The 23,014-nt window shown below is 42.6% G+C and overlaps 2 non-coding genes and 2 pseudogenes across 2 annotated transcripts; all 4 read right to left on the reverse strand.

Annotated features, from left to right (window-relative positions):
• Window positions 1–41: 41 nt before the first annotated feature.
• On the reverse strand, window positions 42–235 carry LOC121006405. Its single transcript, XR_005780254.1, has one exon. It is a non-coding gene; the product is annotated as a U2 spliceosomal RNA (small nuclear RNA).
• A 6,002-nt stretch (window positions 236–6,237) lies between these two features.
• Window positions 6,238–6,416, reverse strand: LOC121006365 (annotated as a pseudogene).
• A 5,826-nt stretch (window positions 6,417–12,242) lies between these two features.
• Window positions 12,243–12,420, reverse strand: LOC121006430 (annotated as a pseudogene).
• A 6,089-nt stretch (window positions 12,421–18,509) lies between these two features.
• On the reverse strand, window positions 18,510–18,703 carry LOC121006398. Its single transcript, XR_005780248.1, has one exon. It is a non-coding gene; the product is annotated as a U2 spliceosomal RNA (small nuclear RNA).
• Window positions 18,704–23,014: the final 4,311 nt, after the last annotated feature.

The raw sequence follows: 23,014 nt of genomic DNA on the forward strand, positions 1-23,014 counted from the left end.
ATCTCAATTTCAATTTCATTCTGTTTTTCATACTGCATTAGAAGGGGTGCACCGGTCCTGGAGGTACTGCAATACCAGGTCAATGCGTGGAGTGGACAGAGCAAGCTCTTTTTCCATCTCCCTGTTCGAAAAATCCATTTAATATATGGTCCCCAGATAGGGGACGTATCAGATATTAAACTGATAAGAACAGATTTTTTTTTTTTTTAATTTTATTTTATTTTAAAACAAAAATTCAAAGTTTACATATACAAGTTCCAAACACCATACAACAAAACAACATCAGAGACAAAATACAAAAACCGTACATCGTCTAAATTAATTCTTGATCAAAAATCTCCACTTTTTGAACTTCCACACTCCCTCAGAATCCACACCACCACCATACTGTTTATCCCACACATAAATTACATAGAGCCTAGACAAAAATAATTTTACACACTCATTCACAGTCACAATTTCTCTCTTAAAGACTAACAAATTTCTTACATCCCACAAACATTCCATAATACAAACCATGATGAACCACAAAATTCTTTCATTTCTCCTCCCACTTGCGCCAATACCAAACAACCCGACCTTCCAAACCAAATTCACTACACCCGTCAATTCTTTCACTAACCCACCCACACTTCTCCATACTTCATTTGCATACCCACACTCCCAAAACAAATGTCTCACAGATTCATCCTCCCCACAACCTTCCCTTGGGCAAGTTTCTGTTCTCACTAGATCTCTTCTTTTCTGAAACTCACGTACTGGCAAGATGTTTTGAAACCCCATCCACACAATGTCTTTCTGTCTGTTAGTTGTACCAGCAATCATCAATTTCTTCCACACACTTACTGCAGCATCCGAACTCAACCCCACAATATCACATGCATTCTCACTTTGTCTAAGTTTCGCCATCACTTTCTTCTTATCCTTAAACTCATTCATTCCTACAGCCAATAAATCATATTTTCTGATAAAACTCTCAATCACCTCATACCATACTGGACATTTGAACGACACAGGCACTCTAGCATCTCTTTTACACCACCTCAGACCATACATCATCCATCCAGACATATATTTCATCATGTACGCGCAATTGTTTTGTTTTTCCACCAGACACACAAATTTTTTTATATAATTTAAACCAAGAAAAATTCAAAATTTGGAAAATCCAAGCCCCCATTCATACATCTTTTATACACATGCTCTCTTTTCAGTCTTTCCATACAACTTCCCCAAAGGAAAGAAAAAACCAATTTCTCCGCTCTCTTAACTTTCTTTGAACACGCGGGATAGACTCCAGCCACAAAAAGAACTATTGGCAAAATGATTGCCTTGATAATTAACACTTTCCCTGACAGCGAAAGATCCCTCATTCTCCAAAAATTTATCTTTTTTTCTATCTTTCTTCCACACTCATCCCAACTCTCATTCCCTTTCAAATCATCATTAAATCGGATACCCAACACCTTCACATCCCCACTCTCATTCTTCACATTCTCCAAACAAATACTCCTATCACCAAAACATTTGAAACTACATTTACTCCAATTCACTTTAAAAGCAGACACCCCACAAAACATATCCAGCCATAACCTTCCTCTCCTCATGGTAGCCAAATTATCACTAACAATCACAACGTCATCCATATATCCAAGTACCTTAACAGTTTTACCCATACTTCCTGGAATCAACATACCTTTCATCACCTTATCCTTTCTTACCAAACACATTAACAACTCAATCACAACAATAAAAAGTACAGGCGACATAGGACAGCCCTGCCTCACACCACTCTGCACATTCACTTTTCTACTCAACCAACCATTGATCAAAAATTCACTCGACACATTCCTATATAAACTCTTCACACTATCCACAAAACTCTTTGGAAACCCCATCCACTCCAACACAACAAACATAAATCGGTGAGCCACTCTATCATACGCTTTTTCAAAATCAATTGAAAACAACATGCATTTCTGTTTTCTATACATACAGTCACCAATCACATCTCTCAACAACATTAAATTCCCACTCATACTCCTACCAGGCACAGCACACACTTGACTCTCATTTACAACCTCACCAACCACATCCCGCATCCGAGTTGCCAACAACTTAGTATAAATTTTGTAATCGGCATTTAATAACGTGATAGGTCTCCAGTTCTCAACCTTATTTCTATCACCTTTTTTGAAAATCAAAACCACCACACCCTCCTTCATAGACTTACCTATTTCTCCATTCACCCACATATACTTACAAACCTCCACAAAATCTTTACCAATCCACTCCCACATTCTCATATACAACTCAATCGGCAATCCATCCTTACCCGGCGTCTTATTTTTTTTGCAGCTCCAAACAATCTTTCTTACTTCCTCTATCAAGATATCCTTACACAACAAAACTTGACTATCCACACTAAGCTTCTCATCCAAACCATTCAATAACTCCCACATCAGACCTTCATCAATCCATTTTCTCTCATACAACTTCCCATAGAAATCTTCCACTACACCAATCACACTTTTACCACTAACACACTCATCACTGTTATTCATCAATTCCTCCATATCCTTTCGTTTATCACATACTTTTTTAAAGAAAAATCTAGAACATTTTTCATTCTTTTCAATCATATCAACTTTCGTCCTAAAAATAATCTCTTTACCCTTCCTTTCCATAAACACATTCTTTTTTCTTCTTGCATCCTCTAACAAATCTTTCACATCCACTCCCATACCACTCAGTTTCCTCAACCACTCAATCCTCAAAATTAGGTCCTTATATTCATTTCTCAGCCTCCTTGCTCTTTTGTAGGCCCATTTCTTAAAAAAAAGCCTAATTCTTGACTTTATCCATTCCCACCAAAGTAACACATTCACAAAATCATTCTTTCTCAACTTCCACCTTTCATACTGATACTTCAAAACTCTCATCACCTTCTCATCCTCCAACAAAACCATATTTAATTTCCATACACCCCTACCATACCTAGTCTCTTCATCACCTTCCACACAAACAGACAAACACATATGATCAGTGAATATAACATCAAACTGTAACATTTTTTTACAACTTAAACCCTTGGACAAAAAAACAAAATCAATCCTAGACGTAATGCCCCCCCTGTCTGCTTTATAAGTGGCAGGTGGAGGCTTTCCTAGCGTCAAAGCTGCATCCACTAAAGAAAGATCTGCCACTATTTTACTCAACTTATTCCCTGTTATATCTAACTTTTCCCCTTCAACTGTACAATTGAAATCTCCTAACCAAATAGTCGGCATCCTGCCTAACAACAAAATATTCAACCTCTCTAACAAATCTAATCGCTCCTTTTTCTCCGTAGGACAGTAAACATTGACTACCCTCACCCTCCACCCTTTGTAATTAATCATGGCAATAACACATCTTCCCGCCTCCACCACCGTATAATTTTCAAAAGAACAGTCCTTATTACATAATAGAATCCCAACGCCATCGTTTCTGTTCACACTGGAGCCCGACCATACTGAGCCCCCATAAGTCCACTCACAAGCAGGCACCGGTTCAACAATGCCACACTCTTGTAGGCAAGCAATATCTGCCTTTTGCTTCTTGATCCAATCGAAGACAGCAGTTCGTCTGGCTTTAGATTTTAATAACCGGACGTTCAAAGATATAACATTGAGTTCAGTCTTACCCATTATAAGATGTTATTTCGGGTATAGTTGTCTGTAACCCACAAGTTCATCATCCTACCCCGCCTGGAGGTTGGCCTCCGAAAGCGAAGTCTCTCGCCCTTGCATCATCCAAATAGGCAGCATTCTCAGGAATACACGAGCCAGGATATATATCCTGTCTAACCGGACTTTGCTCCTGTTCGGTGCATTGTGGAGGCAGTAAGCGGGGTTTTTTTACAACGGCATCCAAGATTTCTTCTGCCGGTATCAAGGAAGGTGATATAAAAGCACTGGTGGACGCCAAGTCTCCTTGCTCTCTTTTCTCCTCATCATGTGGATCCTCCATTTCGTCCCAACCAAACTTCGGAGACCTGGGTAAGGGAGAGAGCGCCTCCCCTTCTCCCCGGAGATCTGAACCTGCTCCGAAAATCTGGGGAAACTCCTCTGCTTGAAAAAAGTCCATCTCCACATTTTCTGTGTTCTCATCAGAGGCAATGGGATGAATAGACTGGTGAGTACTCTCAGCCGACTCTATGTTAATCTGTGGCCGCAAAGGCTCCTGGGAGGTTTGCACTGAAGTCTGAGGTTGCTGTTCTGCCTCCTGTGGAGGCTCTTTAGCTCTTGCCCTGACAGCATCTGCATATGTACTCTTTGATCTGAAACCCCGGGAAGGGCAATCCTTGAACGCGTGACCTTCTTTTTCGCAAAGGTTACAGATGATAGGGTTTTTGCAATCCTTCGTAACATGCCCTTCTTTTCGGCATTTTGAGCAAACAACAGCACTTTGATCACAGTACTCTTGTATGTGTCCATACACTTTACACTTACGACAGTAAGCTGGAGCGTCCTGGAAGAAGATCAAGCCTCTTTCTTTGCCAATCGCAAAACTTTGAGGAGGATGGCTCATTCCTCCTGGGCTTAAAGGATCAGGTCGGAATCTCACAAAATATTTATGCTTTCCAGTCCATAACCCGTGGCTGCCCATGATCTTGTGCGAATATGTAACTTTTTCACAATATTTGGTCAAAAACAGGAAAATGTCATCAGTGTCCACATATGGGTTGTACATGAAGACAACTAAGTGCACGTCTCTATTGTACAATATAGTAAAAGTCAACCCATCCAGGTCTGGGTTATTTTTGTTAGCTTCCAAGTGCATGTATAGGTTATGGCAAGCTCCAATGGAAGTTAAGACCAACACACGGCGTCCACCAATTCTATCTTGTAAACATAAGACATCAAGCATCTTGACTTTCAAAATTTTAAAGAGTACCTCTTTCACCAGGAATTCATCCGTGAACTTGTCCTTCTTTCCTTCCTCCACAGAAATCGCAAAAGCATTGCGGACCCGGAAGTCTCCGGTCCTAGCGTAGTCGATACGCACGCCCATCTCCAATCTTCTGATCGCCTTCCCGGGTGTCCTCCCTTCTCCCAATAGCAGCGAGCAGCTTTAGACAAGCTGCAGGGCCAAGAGCATGGTCGGAAGACCTTCTGGCAAGACCTAGATCTTTGCCAAAAGGCCGAGAAGCGATACCCGCTCGGCCTCGACAACGGGGCCGCTTATCGCCAATGCTGAGCACTTCTCATAGCAACTGCCCTACAGGCCCCAGCCATAGCCACAGTCCGGGAGGCTTCTTGCTCGCTCACAAAACAAGAAAAAACGTGCGTCCTACGCTCAGAAATCACCAGAATGCTGCTCTTCGTGTTCGCCATTTGCATAGCTCCGCCCACCGCTGTTGGACACGCCTTTTCGCCGCACGAAATTCCTGGTGCCAAAGCACGCCAAGCAGTAGTAAAAATGAAAAACAGGAGTGAATGGAGAAGTTGTGAAAAAAAAAAAAAAAAAAAAAAAAAAAAAACATTGTTGATTGTGATGTCATGGCCCTATTGTTGAGTGTTCCATCAGGGCCCTTGTGATGTCATCCAATACCTGACCTTTCTTGACCTCTTTGACCTCTTGACCTGACAAGGCTCTTGTGACACGCGCAGTGTTCCGTCCATTGCCCAGACAAGGTAAGTCCAGCTGCATAGGAAGTGCTGGGCTACTTTTTAGCCTCCAAGTAATCCAGTTCAAAAGATCCACAAGAGGGAGACACAGGCAAACTTTACTCATTTATTGAAGCACTGCAAAAGCTAAATGGTTACATCCAGCCAACTTGATACAAAAAGGGTCAATTGCCTGCCAGAGACGACTCAGCAACCCTCCGAGGTGTGCACAACAGGCCCAAATCAAACGTGGAGGAGGGGAGGAGGTCCAAACAATTCATTCATTCAGGTGATAAGCCAATTAACCAATCATCACTCCTAATTGGATCCAGGGTGTGAGGAGACTGGCTGGCTGGCTGGGTTGCTTGGTGCTGGAAACAACCAACAGCTGATGCAATTAGGAAATTGACAGACTAGATGCAGGTATTATATGCAAAAAGCAACACTGCACTTGCACTGACTGGGCAGACAGAGGAGAAGCTGAAAGAGGCACGACACACACAACTTTCCACTTGCTTGGCTGGAAGGATGATGCTTGCAATCCAATCTCAATTTCAATTTCATTCTGTTTTTCATACTGCATTAGAAGGGGTGCACCGGTCCTGGAGGTACTGCAATACCAGGTCAATGCGTGGAGTGGACAGAGCAAGCTCTTTTTCCATCTCCCTGTTCGAAAAATCCATTTAATATATGGTCCCCAGATAGGGGACGTATCAGATATTAAACTGATAAGAACAGATTTTGCATTTATATTTGAAAAGTGTTCGTGTGTTTTTGTGTTTCACGGTAAAGTGTTTTTCACTTGTGGTAAAGTGCTTCTAGAACAACATATTCCAAAGGTTAAAGTGCCATATGCTCATTGCTTTTTTCCCACCAAGGTGCTTTTTGTCATATAAATAGTATAGATAAAGTTCACTGAGTGCTATCTTTATGCATTGTCTTTCATCAATAAGATCTCTTCTGAACACTAAAATATTGCGGCATTTCCATATTGCACTTTTAATACAGTTTATAAAACACCATAAAACTCTTTCTTTTTCTTTAGGTAAAACCGGATGGATTCCATAAAACACAACTTCGTGAGATAAAAATCTAAGATCAGTTACAAATTTTAAAAGTTCACCACATTCTCTCCAGACGTTTTGTGCAAATTTGCAGTTCCAGAAGATGTGCAGGGTTGTTTCAATGTAACCGCAGTTGGGTCTTGGGCATTTCTGTATCCTACTCAGACCTCTTCTGAACTGGAATTCGCGTGTTGGTAGGCAGTCGTGCACTATCATCCAGGCAACATCTTTGTGCTCATTTGAGAGGTAAGTATGGTTCACCTTTTTCCAGATCTTAGAACAAGTGTTGTAAGCGAAGTTTTTTATGGATGTCATATTCTCTTCTTTCTTTTTTATTTCCATCAGCAGGCGGCTGGAATTTTTTAGTATCCCTGTTTCATAAGACTCTAAATTATACCAGCGGATGATTTTCTCCAAGATGACATAATGCGCAGGAGGTGAAATTAGAACTGGACAGGTAAGTGAGATGGAGAGCCATTTTCTTCTACGGAAGATATGTCCTGCAGCAAATCTTAGGAAAAAGGACCAGCTGTTTGTAGAGGTTAGATGTTTGAAACAGAAGCTGAAGTATTTGGTGTATAAGAACCTTTTGACGTTTGGGATGTTCTTACCGCCAGATGAAAGTGACTTGTGCATGATCTCTCTCTTTAGTTTTTCGAAACTGGAACTCCAGACGAATTGGAAAAGGAGCCTCTGCAATTTCCTTACCATCAGGTCATTGGGTGGGTATACCAAGTTGATATGCAGCATGATGGGCAACAGGATAGCTCTGATGATTAAGTTTTTACCAACCAGAGTCAGTTTTCTCAGCTTCCAGTAGTCAATCTTCTTCTGGATCTTTTCTTTCACTATTTCCCAGCTCTCTTTCCCTTTATTTGGTTTGTCAAAGATCACCCCAAGGATTTTTATTTTGTCACTCTGCAGCTTTAGATGCGGAATAGATATATCTTTCCAGTTGCCAATAGTAAAACAATCACTCTTATCAATGTTCAGTCTAAAAGCCGAGGCTTGGCAAAAGTGCTCAGTGACTTGGACCGCTCTTCTCAAGGCAGCTTGATCTGTGCAAAGGATGGAGATATCGTCCATATAGCCGATGACTTTGGCAGCGAGTCCACTACCTCCAGGCAGGGGCACGCCTCTTATCACTTTGTCCTTGCGGATCATTGCTAGCAGCGGTTCTATAGAACAAATAAATAAGATGGGTGATAGCGGGCAACCTTGTTTTACACCCGACAGCAGCTGTACTTCTTTGGATTGGAATCCGTTTACTAAGATTTTACTAAAAGAGTTTTTGTATAAAAGTTGTATTTTCTGTATAAAAGAGTCCGGAAAGCCCATTTTTGTTAAAACTGACCATAAAAACACATGAGACACCCTGTCAAAGGCCTTTTGGAAGTCCAATGACAGTATTGCTAGGTTTTGCTTGCGGTCTTGCTGGAACCATAGGATGTCTTTTATGGCATTAAGGTGCTCAGCTATGCTTCGGCCTGGTACTGCGCAGACTTGGTTCTCATGGATAATACTTGATAAAACTCCTTTAAAACGGTTAACTAAAATCTTGGACATGATTTTGTAGTCTGTATTTAACAATGTTATAGGCCTCCAGTTCGCCAGACTTGTCTTATCTCCCTTCTTGAAAATGAGCGACACTAGGCCACTTCTCCAGGAGGCTGGTAACACATTCGCATTGAAGGCATCTAAAAACACATTATAAAGATCGACTTGCAAAATGTCCCAGAATTCTTTGTAGAAGTCCGCAGGGAGTCCATCTGAACCTGGTGCTTTTCCAGTGGTCAAGCTTTTAAGTGCAATGTTCACCTCATCTAGGGTTACTTTTTTAGTTAGCTGGTCTTGTTCGCTTTTGGATAAAGTGCATGACAGTGCATTCAGAGCATCATCTGTGAAGGACTTGTCTATATTTTTTTGGTTAAAAAGGTCTTGGTAAAAAACATGAGCTTTGTCCAGCATTCCGCTGATCTCTGTCTCACCTTCTAGTTCCGTGGTGACTTCGCGGGCTTTAGTGGCTTCTTTGAAGAAGAAGCGAGAGCACTTTTCATTTTGTTCAAGTAACTCTATCTTGGTGCTGTGTATGATCTCTTTGCCTTTATCCTCAATATGCTTTTGGATTTTTTCTTTTTGTTTGGCAATCAGATCTTCCATTTCTACTCCAACACTTTTGAGTTTGTAGAAGGTTTGTAGCTGGATATTTAAGTTCTTAAAAGTCCTTGCCTTTTCTTGGGCAATGGCAACACTTTTCCTTATAAAGAATTCTTTGATTTTTAGTTTACACATTTCCCACCATGTAATTGTGGACCGGTATTCTATTTTCTTGGTTTGGAGCTGTTTGAAGAAGAGGACAAAATCTGTTCTTATTTCAGTTTTTTTGAGTAAAGATGTGTTAAGCCTCCAGACTCCTCTGGCTTTGAGGAGTCTGGGAATCTGTAGGGTGGTATTTAGTAGCTTGTGGTCAGAAAAGATGTTTTGTTCAAGTTTAGCAGATATTGGTGTTATTCTCTCTGATGTTAGAGTGAAGTCAATGCGTGACTTGGTGTTTGCATTTTCCCAGGTGTAACCTGGTTCAGAAGGGTTGAGCTTCTTCCATACATCCTGAAGTCTGAAGTCGGTAAGTAGGTTTTTCAGTTGTTTTTCTGTTTTGTCTTTCCTGGGCTCACCTGAGCTTCTTTTCTCCCCAGATATTACACAATTGAAGTCTCCTGATACGATGATTTCAGTAGGACCAGGTATGTAGACTTGGAGAGTTTCCAACAATTGGGCTCTGGCTTCTTTTGCAGGGGAGGCATAAACATTAAGCAAACGAAAATCAACTCCCAGGTAGGTGATGTTAACAAGAAGGGCTCTTCCAGGAATTATTTCAGTGTAGGAGTTTACTTTAAAGTCCCTTGACTTAAACAGGATTCCCACTCCAGAAGACTTGGACTCATTTTCGCCGGACCATATGGATTCACCCATTGTCCAATCTTTCCTGAGATATGCATAATTTAGGTCGTGCTGTATCCCGCATTCTTGCAAGAAGAGTATGTCTGCTTTTACAGTGGTCAAGTAGTTGAATAAAGCAGCCCGTCTGGTTGGGCTCTTCAGGCTCCTCACGTTCAGTGAGGACACGCAGATGGTATTAGACATTTACATTTACGATTCCAGGGAGTCCGAATCCGACATGGTGCCACCTGGTCGAACCGGACTATCAACAATATCAGAGTCCACATCCTGAATGTAAGCCGGGTCAGACAGATGGGCCTTGTCTGGTGGAACCTTGGCAGGTGGTATGAGGGGCACCTGCTTGTATACTGGCAACCTTTTGCATGAGCCGGTGGATTCCTGCTCTCCGGATGTTTCACCAGCAGATTTTCTCCTTTTTTTCCTGCCAGTCTCTGTCTCCATAGCTTCGCCAAGGGCTGTATCTGGTACGACAGAACCTTCAGAAGCTTGCCCATCAGGGCAGTCACCCCAACTTCCAGGGACATCTTCCGAGGGGTCAGCCGGGGCTGGCGCAGGGTCAGGTGGTACTGGATCAGGTGCCGGTGCAGGTTCCGCTGCTGGAGCCGGAGGTGGTTTAGGTTGACTCCTAGCAGCGTCAGCAAAAGTTTTTTTCAGCTTAAAGTCTCTGAAAGCATGTCCAACTGCCCCGCAGACATTACACTTTCTCTCATTGGGACAGCTGGATGTAGAATGTCCCTTCTCGTAACAGTTCTTACAAATGGGAGTTCCTTCAGGACAGTTCTCCTGCTTGTGCCCAAAGGAGTAGCACTTCCTGCAGAAAATGGGCATTCCACTGTAGAACAGTCTCCCTCTGTCCTTCCCAATCATGAAAGTGGAGGGCGGATGACGTCTGCCTTGTGTTCCATCTGGATCGTCGATAAGCTTGACAATAAACCGGTATTTCCCAGACCAGAATCCTTCAGAGTTGTCAATTTTCACTCCTCCTTTTTTAATGGTGACATATTTTCCCAAGAAGTAAGTGATGGCTTCAACGGAAACAAAAGGATTCCCCATATGGACGGTGATCACAGTCTCTTCTTCAGAGAAAAGAGCAATGAAGTGGAGTCCCCTTAGTTCCGGATGGCAGATGTTTCTCACAATGTTCTTGTAGAAGGATCTGGCTGCAGAAACCGAGGTAAAAGTCAAGGTGAACTTCAGCGGAGCCTCTTGAAGCGCTAGGACATCATCACGCTGGACTTCCAGGACACCAAGCAGGACAGTGTGGACCAGATGTTTCAGGGTCATTTTTTCGTCAGCATCTTCCTCCACGGAGATCAGGAAGCTGTTGCGGATCTTCTGTTCCTCTATTGCATAACGCAGAGATGTGGTCGGGATCGCCGAAGTCGCCATGTCTGGATACCTTCCCCCCCTATAGCAGCAGGTGGCTTAAGGCGCAATGCCGATGCCACCAGGCCGAGGGTTCAAGGGTCCTGACTCAGCTGCCTCTTTGGTTAGACACTTGGTCTTCGCCAAAAGGCCGAGAAGCGATACCCGCTCGGCCTCGACAACGGGGCCGCTTATCGCCAATGCTGAGCACTTCTCATAGCAACTGCCCTACAGGCCCCAGCCATAGCCACAGTCCGGGAGGCTTCTTGCTCGCTCACAAAACAAGAAAAAACGTGCGTCCTACGCTCAGAAATCACCAGAATGCTGCTCTTCGTGTTCGCCATTTGCATAGCTCCGCCCACCGCTGTTGGACACGCCTTTTCGCCGCACGAAATTCCTGGTGCCAAAGCACGCCAAGCAGTAGTAAAAATGAAAAACAGGAGTGAATGGAGAAGTTGTGAAAAAAAAAAAAAAAAAAAAAAAAAAAAAAACATTGTTGATTGTGATGTCATGGCCCTATTGTTGAGTGTTCCATCAGGGCCCTTGTGATGTCATCCAATACCTGACCTTTCTTGACCTCTTTGACCTCTTGACCTGACAAGGCTCTTGTGACACGCGCAGTGTTCCGTCCATTGCCCAGACAAGGTAAGTCCAGCTGCATAGGAAGTGCTGGGCTACTTTTTAGCCTCCAAGTAATCTAGTTGAAAAGATCCACAAGAGGGAGACACAGGCAAACTTTACTCATTTATTGAAGCACTGCAAAAGCTAAATGGTTACATCCAGCCAACTTGATACAAAAAGGGTCGATTGCCTGCCAGAGACGACTCAGCAACCCTCCGAGGTGTGCACAACAGGCCCAAATCAAACGTGGAGGAGGGGAGGAGGTCCAAACAATTCATTCATTCAGGTGATAAGCCAATTAACCAATCATCACTCCTAATTGGATCCAGGGTGTGAGGAGACTGGCTGGCTGGCTGGGTTGCTTGGTGCTGGAAACAACCAACAGCTGATGCAATTAGGAAATTGACAGACTAGATGCAGGTATTATATGCAAAAAGCAACACTGCACTTGCACTGACTGGGCAGACAGAGGAGAAGCTGAAAGAGGCACGACACACACAACTTTCCACTTGCTTGGCTGGAAGGATGATGCTTGCAATCCAATCTCAATTTCAATTTCATTCTGTTTTTCATACTGCATTAGAAGGGGTGCACCGGTCCTGGAGGTACTGCAATACCAGGTCAATGCGTGGAGTGGACAGAGCAAGCTCTTTTTCCATCTCCCTGTTCGAAAAATCCATTTAATATATGGTCCCCAGATAGGGGACGTATCAGATATTAAACTGATAAGAACAGATTTTTTTTTTTCTTTTTAAAACCATCAGGTTTGATTAACCATTGCACTTAAACTAGCATGTCAATCAAATCATCATCTGGCACTTTAATTCAAGAATAAAACAGAATCAAATACATCATAGGTTCACAAGTTGTTTCCATTTTTTGGTTTTCCAAATCCCCTCAGCATCAAATTTTCCACCTTTTTTAACATCCCACAAATAACAAATATACAGTCGACTCAAAAATAACCTGACACAGTCATTCACTTCCCACACTTCTCTCTTGTACACACACATATTCCTTGCATCCCACAAAACTTCTTTCAAAACAGTCATTATCAACCACAAAACTCTACTCTCTTTCTTACCACTCAGACCAATGCCAAACAACACAAAAGCAAATGTCAGGTAACTAATCCCTGTCAAGTCTTTCACTAACCTTCCCACCTTCCTTATTACATTTTGGGCAAAGCCGCAATTCCAGAAGACATGAACAATGCTTTCCCTACCCCCACATCCCTGTCTCGGACACATATCACTCCTTGCCAAACCACGATTTCTTTGCACTTCTCTCACTGGCAAAGCCCCATGCATACTCAGCCATACCAAGTCCTTCTGCTTATTTAACATCCCATCCGTGTCCACACTCTTCCACACTTTCTCTGCCTCAGTTGACTGTAACAAATTAATCTCTTCCGCTATTTCTTCTTTCTTGCATTCTCTCAACACTTTCTTCTTATTAACTAGATCACTCATACTCCAGCCACTCAAACCATTTTTTTTCACAAAGCTCTCCATTCCCACATACCAATAAGGACACACAAAAGCCACGGGCTGTTTCAAACTCCTTTCGCACCAACCCAACCGACACAACAACCATCCTCCAGAATACCTCACCATGCATGCTACCTTACCACTGCCCTTCAACAATCTCAACACATTCACCATAAAATTAATACGCAAATATAACTCCACATCCGGAAAATTTAAACCACCATTCTGTCTAGCTTTCACCACAGTCGTACGCCTCACCCTCTCCATTTTCACCCCCCACAAAAACAAAAACAGCACTCTGTTTATTCTTCTCAGGTTCACACATGTTGGTGGGAACACATTCCCAATATACAACAAAATAGGTAAAATGACACACTTTATGACCAAGATTTTCCCTGTAAAGGACAAATCACGCAACTTCCAGAAGTCCACCTTTCTTACCACTTTCTCTCTCACTTCTTCCCAACTCTCATGTCCATTCATTCTCTCATCAAACTTAACTCCCAATACTTTTATACTATCAACCACTTTCACACTTAAATCCGAAACATCACATCCTCCCCCAAAACACTTCACTTCACACTTATCCCAATTCACTCTGAAAGCGGATGCACCACAGAAAATGTCTGCATGCAATTTAGCTCTTTGCAGTTCAGCTTTATTCTCACTCACCACACATACATCATCCATATATCCAAACACATTCACATTCTTACCACAACTTCCAGGAATACTGACCCCACTCATAAACTTATCATTCCTAATCATAGACAATAATGGTTCAATAGCACAGATAAAGGCTACCGGCGAAAGCGGGCACCCTTGTCTTACTCCGGAATTAACTCTGATCCTATTACTTTCATACCCATTCACCAGCACACGACTCCCAATACCATCATATAAACTTTTCACCGCTCTAACCAACACATTCGGAAATCCCATTCTTTCTAATACCTTAAACAAAAAAATATGTGACAGCCTATCAAAAGCTTTCTCGAAATCAATAGAAAATACATTCACACTCCTATCTCTCTGTAAGCCATCCCAAATGATATCTCTCAACAAACTCAAATTACCCGCTATACATCTCCCAGGCACTCCACACACTTGTTCCTCTTGCACTACCTGCCCAATCACTCCACTCATTCTCTTCGCTAGCAACCTTGCATACCCCTTGTAGTCCGCATTCAGCAACGTAATTGGCCTCCAGTTGCGCAAGTCACACTTCACACCTTTCTTAAAAATTAACACTACCACACCCTCTTTCATTGAATCACTAATTTTACCATTCATCCACATATAGTTATACACTTCAAACAGATCTTTCCCTATTACATCCCAGTACTTGAGATAGAACTCTATGGGGATACCATCCCTACCTGGGGTTTTGTTTTTTGCCATATTACCAATAACCCACCTAACTTCTTCTTCAGACAAACTACTATCTAATCCCGCCCCCACCTCTTGCCCTATCCTATTTTTTAATGCCCCTAACACATCCTCCTCTAAGCTTTCATCTCTCCCCTTTTCCCTATACAATTCTTCATAGAACTCTTCTATGACCTCTTTCACTCCTTCCCCACACACTTCCACTCCATTCACATCTTTCACACTCACTATATCTTTCCTAGCATTAACTATTTTTTTAAAGAAAAACCTAGAACAACATTCATCTTTCTCAATGACATCCAACTTAGCCTGATAAATTATTTGTTTACCCCTTTCACGCAATAGATCACTCATTACTTTCCTTTCAGCACGCAAATCTTCATCCACCTCATACCCTAAGTCCCTTAGGTTATACAAAAATTCTAGTCTCATATTAGACCTATCATACTTCTTCCTCTTTCTCGCTGCCCATTTATACCCCATTCTCCTAAAGAACACTCTCACCTTTTCCTTCATCCCATCCCACCAATCCAATATACACCCATACTCATTTTTTCTCAAACAATGCATATCAAACATTCTTTTAAAATCCTTTTTCACCTCTACATCATCCAACATACTCACATTCATTTTCCATAACCCTCTGCCCGACTTCCTCACTCCCTCTAACTCTAATTCACATTTAACACATTCATGATCTGAAAAACCCACTTTTTCTTGTGTATAATTTCTAACTACAAAATTACTAGAAACAAAAAGATAATCCAGTCTGGAATGAATACCACCCCTATCCGCATGGTACGTTGCCGGAATCGGCCTAATTTTACAAATCTTCACTACGTCATTTAAAGTATTATTTGTCATACTTTGTAGGAATACCTTACTTGTGCTATCCGTATTAGCACCTTCAAGGTGGCAGTTGATGTCACCAACCACCATACTTGGCACTCTACCTGGTAAATAAAATTGTAATTTCTCAAACAAAATTTTCCTTTGACTCCTATCTGCAGGCGCATAAACATTGATAATTCTAAACAATACCCCCTTAAATTTAACATAAACCATAATGCACCTACCCGGCTCAATAATAATATAATGATCAATAACAAAATTTTTACTTTTAAACAAGATCCCCACCCCGTCATTTTTATTGCATGAGGAGGTTGACCAGATAGATTCCCCATGTGCCCACTCAGATTTTTTTGGGACCTCTTTCAAACCGCATTCCTGCAAACAAAAACAATCACATGACTTAGTAGCGAGATATTCTAAAATAGCAGCCCTTCTAGACTTATCCCTGAAAACCCTCACATTGAGGGACGAAATGGAAAACTTAGAGATTAGACATTAGAACAGAAAGGCAAAACAATCACGTGTTAGGTGGCATCAGCATAGCGTCCGATAGTTGCTCGACCGCTTCTCGATCCAAGTAGGGAGAGGAGGCTCCACTCATAGGACTCAACATCTCACCCAATACCGCATAAGAGTTGTCTGTTGGAATTCCAGGGGACACTGCCAGATGTTGCCCACAAGGGATGGGTTCATCCCCCGATTCTTCTGAAGGCGTGTCCCTCTTTGCCCTCTTCTTTTTAGATCTCCCAGCTACACCTTCCCATCTATCCTCGCCACCATCTTCCTGCCCAAAATGAAAGGTAGGGCCTCCGGACCCCTCCGGTATGCTGGGCATTTCTGAGAAGACCAGAGGGGTTTGGGCCACTTGCCCTTGGTGAATTCCCCCACTGGCCTCCATCAGCTCCACCCCACCCGCCAAGTTCTCCTGCAGAGTATCGGAGACTAGAGGGGCTTGGGCCACATGCCCTTGCTGACTCGCCTCAAATAGCTCCAATACACCCTCCAAGCTTTCATCAACATTAGCTACTGCTTGGGATCCTGATGGTTGATTCCCAGCAGCTTGAGACCCAGACTCCTCCTCAATATCAGAATAATTACCGTCCGGCCGGCTTGGCCTCCACCTCTTCTCCACCAGCCTTGTGGTTCTCTGAAGAGCCTCAGAGTAGGTGCGCCCCGGAATCAGGACTTTTGGGCAGTCCTTGCAAGAATGTCCCGGCTTCCCACACACATCACATCTGCGGGCTTTGGTGCAACCGCCCGCCTCATGCCCTGCTTCTCCGCAGTTTCGGCAACACTTACCAAAGGTGCAATCATCTGCCACATGTCCGAACTTGAAGCACTTTCGGCAATATCTGGGCTGGCCTTCATAGTAGAGAAAGCCTCTGTGTCCACCTATTGAAAAGTTGGCAGGAGGATGTTTGACCCCACCAATCCCATCCGCCTCAGGAGAAAGTCTCACCCAAAAACGGTGTTTCCCTGTCGCTAATCCCCATTTATCAAGCAGCTTCTGGGGGCCTCGGACCGAGGTTGCAAATTGCAAGAGGAAGGCACGGACTAAGTCCAATGGGGTAAAGGGGTTAAACAAGTGGACAGTTAGTGCCCTTTCCTCCATCAAATACGCAGGAAACACAGTAAATTTATGCAGGATGGTAACCGGGCTTTCCATTTTTAAGGCTTTGATTTTCTCATATAAATCATAACAAATTCCTTCTTCCGCCAGAGTAAGATCAAAACGACCCACCTTTGGAAAATCTTGAAGGCATAAGATATAAGAAAAATCCAGGTTCAGGGTCTTGACAATCACATCCTCGACCATCGTCTGACGTCCAATCTGGCCCACGAATTCTGGCTGTACCAGGAAACGGAGAGTATTTCTGACTCCTTGGCGATCCATTCCACGAAGAATGCACGAAGCGATCGCTCTCAGGTGCTTTGGGACTAGGCCGCTCCCCTATAGCAGCAGGGAGGTAAGACACCGGCTATAAACCGGTGCCCCTCTCCCAGGCCGAGGAGTCGGGTACCCTCACCACCACCTCTGACTAAAACACTTGGTCTTAGCCAAAAGGCCGAGAAGCGATACCCGCTCGGCCTCGACAACGGGGCCGCTTATCGCCAATGCTGAGCACTTCTCATAGCAACTGCCCTACAGGCCCCAGCCATAGCCACAGTCCGGGAGGCTTCTTGCTCGCTCACAAAACAAGAAAAAACGTGCGTCCTACGCTCAGAAATCACCAGAATGCTGCTCTTCGTGTTCGCCATTTGCATAGCTCCGCCCACCGCTGTTGGACACGCCTTTTCGCCGCACGAAATTCCTGGTGCCAAAGCACGCCAAGCAGTAGTAAAAATGAAAAACAGGAGTGAATGGAGAAGTTGTGAAAAAAAAAAAAAAAAAAAAAAAAAAAAAAACATTGTTGATTGTGATGTCATGGCCCTATTGTTGAGTGTTCCATCAGGGCCCTTGTGATGTCATCCAATACCTGACCTTTCTTGACCTCTTTGACCTCTTGACCTGACAAGGCTCTTGTGACACGCGCAGTGTTCCGTCCATTGCCCAGACAAGGTAAGTCCAGCTGCATAGGAAGTGCTGGGCTACTTTTTAGCCTCCAAGTAATCTAGTTGAAAAGATCCACAAGAGGGAGACACAGGCAAACTTTACTCATTTATTGAAGCACTGCAAAAGCTAAATGGTTACATCCAGCCAACTTGATACAAAAAGGGTCGATTGCCTGCCAGAGACGACTCAGCAACCCTCCGAGGTGTGCACAACAGGCCCAAATCAAACGTGGAGGAGGGGAGGAGGTCCAAACAATTCATTCATTCAGGTGATAAGCCAATTAACCAATCATCACTCCTAATTGGATCCAGGGTGTGAGGAGACTGGCTGGCTGGCTGGGTTGCTTGGTGCTGGAAACAACCAACAGCTGATGCAATTAGGAAATTGACAGACTAGATGCAGGTATTATATGCAAAAAGCAACACTGCACTTGCACTGACTGGGCAGACAGAGGAGAAGCTGAAAGAGGCACGACACACACAACTTTCCACTTGCTTGGCTGGAAGGATGATGCTTGCAATCCAATCTCAATTTCAATTTCATTCTGTTTTTCATACTGCATTAGAAGGGGTGCACCGGTCCTGGAGGTACTGCAATACCAGGTCAATGCGTGGAGTGGACAGAGCAAGCTCTTTTTCCATCTCCCTGTTCGAAAAATCCATTTAATATATGGTCCCCAGATAGGGGACGTATCAGATATTAAACTGATAAGAACAGATTTTTTTTTTATTTTTTTTTATTTTATTTTAAAACAAAAATTCAAAGTTTACATATACAAGTTCCAAACACCATACAACAAAACAACATCAGAGACAAAATACAAAAACCGTACATCGTCTAAATTAATTCTTGATCAAAAATCTCCACTTTTTGAACTTCCACACTCCCTCAGAATCCACACCACCACCATACTGTTTATCCCACACATAAATTACATAGAGCCTAGACAAAAATAATTTTACACACTCATTCACAGTCACAATTTCTCTCTTAAAGACTAACAAATTTCTTACATCCCACAAACATTCCATAATACAAACCATGATGAACCACAAAATTCTTTCATTTCTCCTCCCACTTGCGCCAATACCAAACAACCCGACCTTCCAAACCAAATTCACTACACCCGTCAATTCTTTCACTAACCCACCCACACTTCTCCATACTTCATTTGCATACCCACACTCCCAAAACAAATGTCTCACAGATTCATCCTCCCCACAACCTTCCCTTGGGCAAGTTTCTGTTCTCACTAGATCTCTTCTTTTCTGAAACTCACGTACTGGCAAGATGTTTTGAAACCCCATCCACACAATGTCTTTCTGTCTGTTAGTTGTACCAGCAATCATCAATTTCTTCCACACACTTACTGCAGCATCCGAACTCAACCCCACAATATCACATGCATTCTCACTTTGTCTAAGTTTCGCCATCACTTTCTTCTTATCCTTAAACTCATTCATTCCTACAGCCAATAAATCATATTTTCTGATAAAACTCTCAATCACCTCATACCATACTGGACATTTGAACGACACAGGCACTCTAGCATCTCTTTTACACCACCTCAGACCATACATCATCCATCCAGACATATATTTCATCATGTACGCGCAATTGTTTTGTTTTTCCACCAGACACACAAATTTTTTTATATAATTTAAACCAAGAAAAAATTCAAAATTTGGAAAATCCAAGCCCCCATTCATACATCTTTTATACACATGCTCTCTTTTCAGTCTTTCCATACAACTTCCCCAAAGGAAAGAAAAAACCAATTTCTCCGCTCTCTTAACTTTCTTTGAACACGCGGGATAGACTCCAGCCACAAAAAGAACTATTGGCAAAATGATTGCCTTGATAATTAACACTTTCCCTGACAGCGAAAGATCCCTCATTCTCCAAAAATTTATCTTTTTTTCTATCTTTCTTCCACACTCATCCCAACTCTCATTCCCTTTCAAATCATCATTAAATCGGATACCCAACACCTTCACATCCCCACTCTCATTCTTCACATTCTCCAAACAAATACTCCTATCACCAAAACATTTGAAACTACATTTACTCCAATTCACTTTAAAAGCAGACACCCCACAAAACATATCCAGCCATAACCTTCCTCTCCTCATGGTAGCCAAATTATCACTAACAATCACAACGTCATCCATATATCCAAGTACCTTAACAGTTTTACCCATACTTCCTGGAATCAACATACCTTTCATCACCTTATCCTTTCTTACCAAACACATTAACAACTCAATCACAACAATAAAAAGTACAGGCGACATAGGACAGCCCTGCCTCACACCACTCTGCACATTCACTTTTCTACTCAACCAACCATTGATCAAAAATTCACTCGACACATTCCTATATAAACTCTTCACACTATCCACAAAACTCTTTGGAAACCCCATCCACTCCAACACAACAAACATAAATCGGTGAGCCACTCTATCATACGCTTTTTCAAAATCAATTGAAAACAACATGCATTTCTGTTTTCTATACATACAGTCACCAATCACATCTCTCAACAACATTAAATTCCCACTCATACTCCTACCAGGCACAGCACACACTTGACTCTCATTTACAACCTCACCAACCACATCCCGCATCCGAGTTGCCAACAACTTAGTATAAATTTTGTAATCGGCATTTAATAACGTGATAGGTCTCCAGTTCTCAACCTTATTTCTATCACCTTTTTTGAAAATCAAAACCACCACACCCTCCTTCATAGACTTACCTATTTCTCCATTCACCCACATATACTTACAAACCTCCACAAAATCTTTACCAATCCACTCCCACATTCTCATATACAACTCAATCGGCAATCCATCCTTACCCGGCGTCTTATTTTTTTTGCAGCTCCAAACAATCTTTCTTACTTCCTCTATCAAGATATCCTTACACAACAAAACTTGACTATCCACACTAAGCTTCTCATCCAAACCATTCAATAACTCCCACATCAGACCTTCATCAATCCATTTTCTCTCATACAACTTCCCATAGAAATCTTCCACTACACCAATCACACTTTTACCACTAACACACTCATCACTGTTATTCATCAATTCCTCCATATCCTTTCGTTTATCACATACTTTTTTAAAGAAAAATCTAGAACATTTTTCATTCTTTTCAATCATATCAACTTTCGTCCTAAAAATAATCTCTTTACCCTTCCTTTCCATAAACACATTCTTTTTTCTTCTTGCATCCTCTAACAAATCTTTCACATCCACTCCCATACCACTCAGTTTCCTCAACCACTCAATCCTCAAAATTAGATCCTTATATTCATTTCTCAGCCTCCTTGCTCTTTTGTAGGCCCATTTCTTAAAAAAAAGCCTAATTCTTGACTTTATCCATTCCCACCAAAGTAACACATTCACAAAATCATTCTTTCTCAACTTCCACCTTTCATACTGATACTTCAAAACTCTCATCACCTTCTCATCCTCCAACAAAACCATATTTAATTTCCATACACCCCTACCATACCTAGTCTCTTCATCACCTTCCACACAAACAGACAAACACATATGATCAGTGAATATAACATCAAACTGTAACATTTTTTTACAACTTAAACCCTTGGACAAAAAAACAAAATCAATCCTAGACGTAATGCCCCCCCTGTCTGCTTTATAAGTGGCAGGTGGAGGCTTTCCTAGCGTCAAAGCTGCATCCACTAAAGAAAGATCTGCCACTATTTTACTCAACTTATTCCCTGTTATATCTAACTTTTCCCCTTCAACTGTACAATTGAAATCTCCTAACCAAATAGTCGGCATCCTGCCTAACAACAAAATATTCAACCTCTCTAACAAATCTAATCGCTCCTTTTTCTCCGTAGGACAGTAAACATTGACTACCCTCACCCTCCACCCTTTGTAATTAATCATGGCAATAACACATCTTCCCGCCTCCACCACCGTATAATTTTCAAAAGAACAGTCCTTATTACATAATAGAATCCCAACGCCATCGTTTCTGTTCACACTGGAGCCCGACCATACTGAGCCCCCATAAGTCCACTCACAAGCAGGCACCGGTTCAACAATGCCACACTCTTGTAGGCAAGCAATATCTGCCTTTTGCTTCTTGATCCAATCGAAGACAGCAGTTCGTCTGGCTTTAGATTTTAATAACCGGACGTTCAAAGATATAACATTGAGTTCAGTCTTACCCATTATAAGATGTTATTTCGGGTATAGTTGTCTGTAACCCACAAGTTCATCATCCTACCCCGCCTGGAGGTTGGCCTCCGAAAGCGAAGTCTCTCGCCCTTGCATCATCCAAATAGGCAGCATTCTCAGGAATACACGAGCCAGGATATATATCCTGTCTAACCGGACTTTGCTCCTGTTCGGTGCATTGTGGAGGCAGTAAGCGGGGTTTTTTTACAACGGCATCCAAGATTTCTTCTGCCGGTCTCAAGGAAGGTGATATAAAAGCACTGGTGGACGCCAAGTCTCCTTGCTCTCTTTTCTCCTCATCATGTGGATCCTCCATTTCGTCCCAACCAAACTTCGGAGACCTGGGTAAGGGAGAGAGCGCCTCCCCTTCTCCCCGGAGATCTGAACCTGCTCCGAAAATCTGGGGAAACTCCTCTGCTTGAAAAAAGTCCATCTCCACATTTTCTGTGTTCTCATCAGAGGCAATGGGATGAATAGACTGGTGAGTACTCTCAGCCGACTCTATGTTAATCTGTGGCCGCAAAGGCTCCTGGGAGGTTTGCACTGAAGTCTGAGGTTGCTGTTCTGCCTCCTGTGGAGGCTCTTTAGCTCTTGCCCTGACAGCATCTGCATATGTACTCTTTGATCTGAAACCCCGGGAAGGGCAATCCTTGAACGCGTGACCTTCTTTTTCGCAAAGGTTACAGATGATAGGGTTTTTGCAATCCTTCGTAACATGCCCTTCTTTTCGGCATTTTGAGCAAACAACAGCACTTTGATCACAGTACTCTTGTATGTGTCCATACACTTTACACTTACGACAGTAAGCTGGAGCGTCCTGGAAGAAGATCAAGCCTCTTTCTTTGCCAAT

The sequence above is a fragment of the Bufo bufo genome, chromosome 6 (assembly GCF_905171765.1).
Source record: "Bufo bufo chromosome 6, aBufBuf1.1, whole genome shotgun sequence".
NCBI lineage: Eukaryota > Metazoa > Chordata > Amphibia > Anura > Bufonidae > Bufo > Bufo bufo.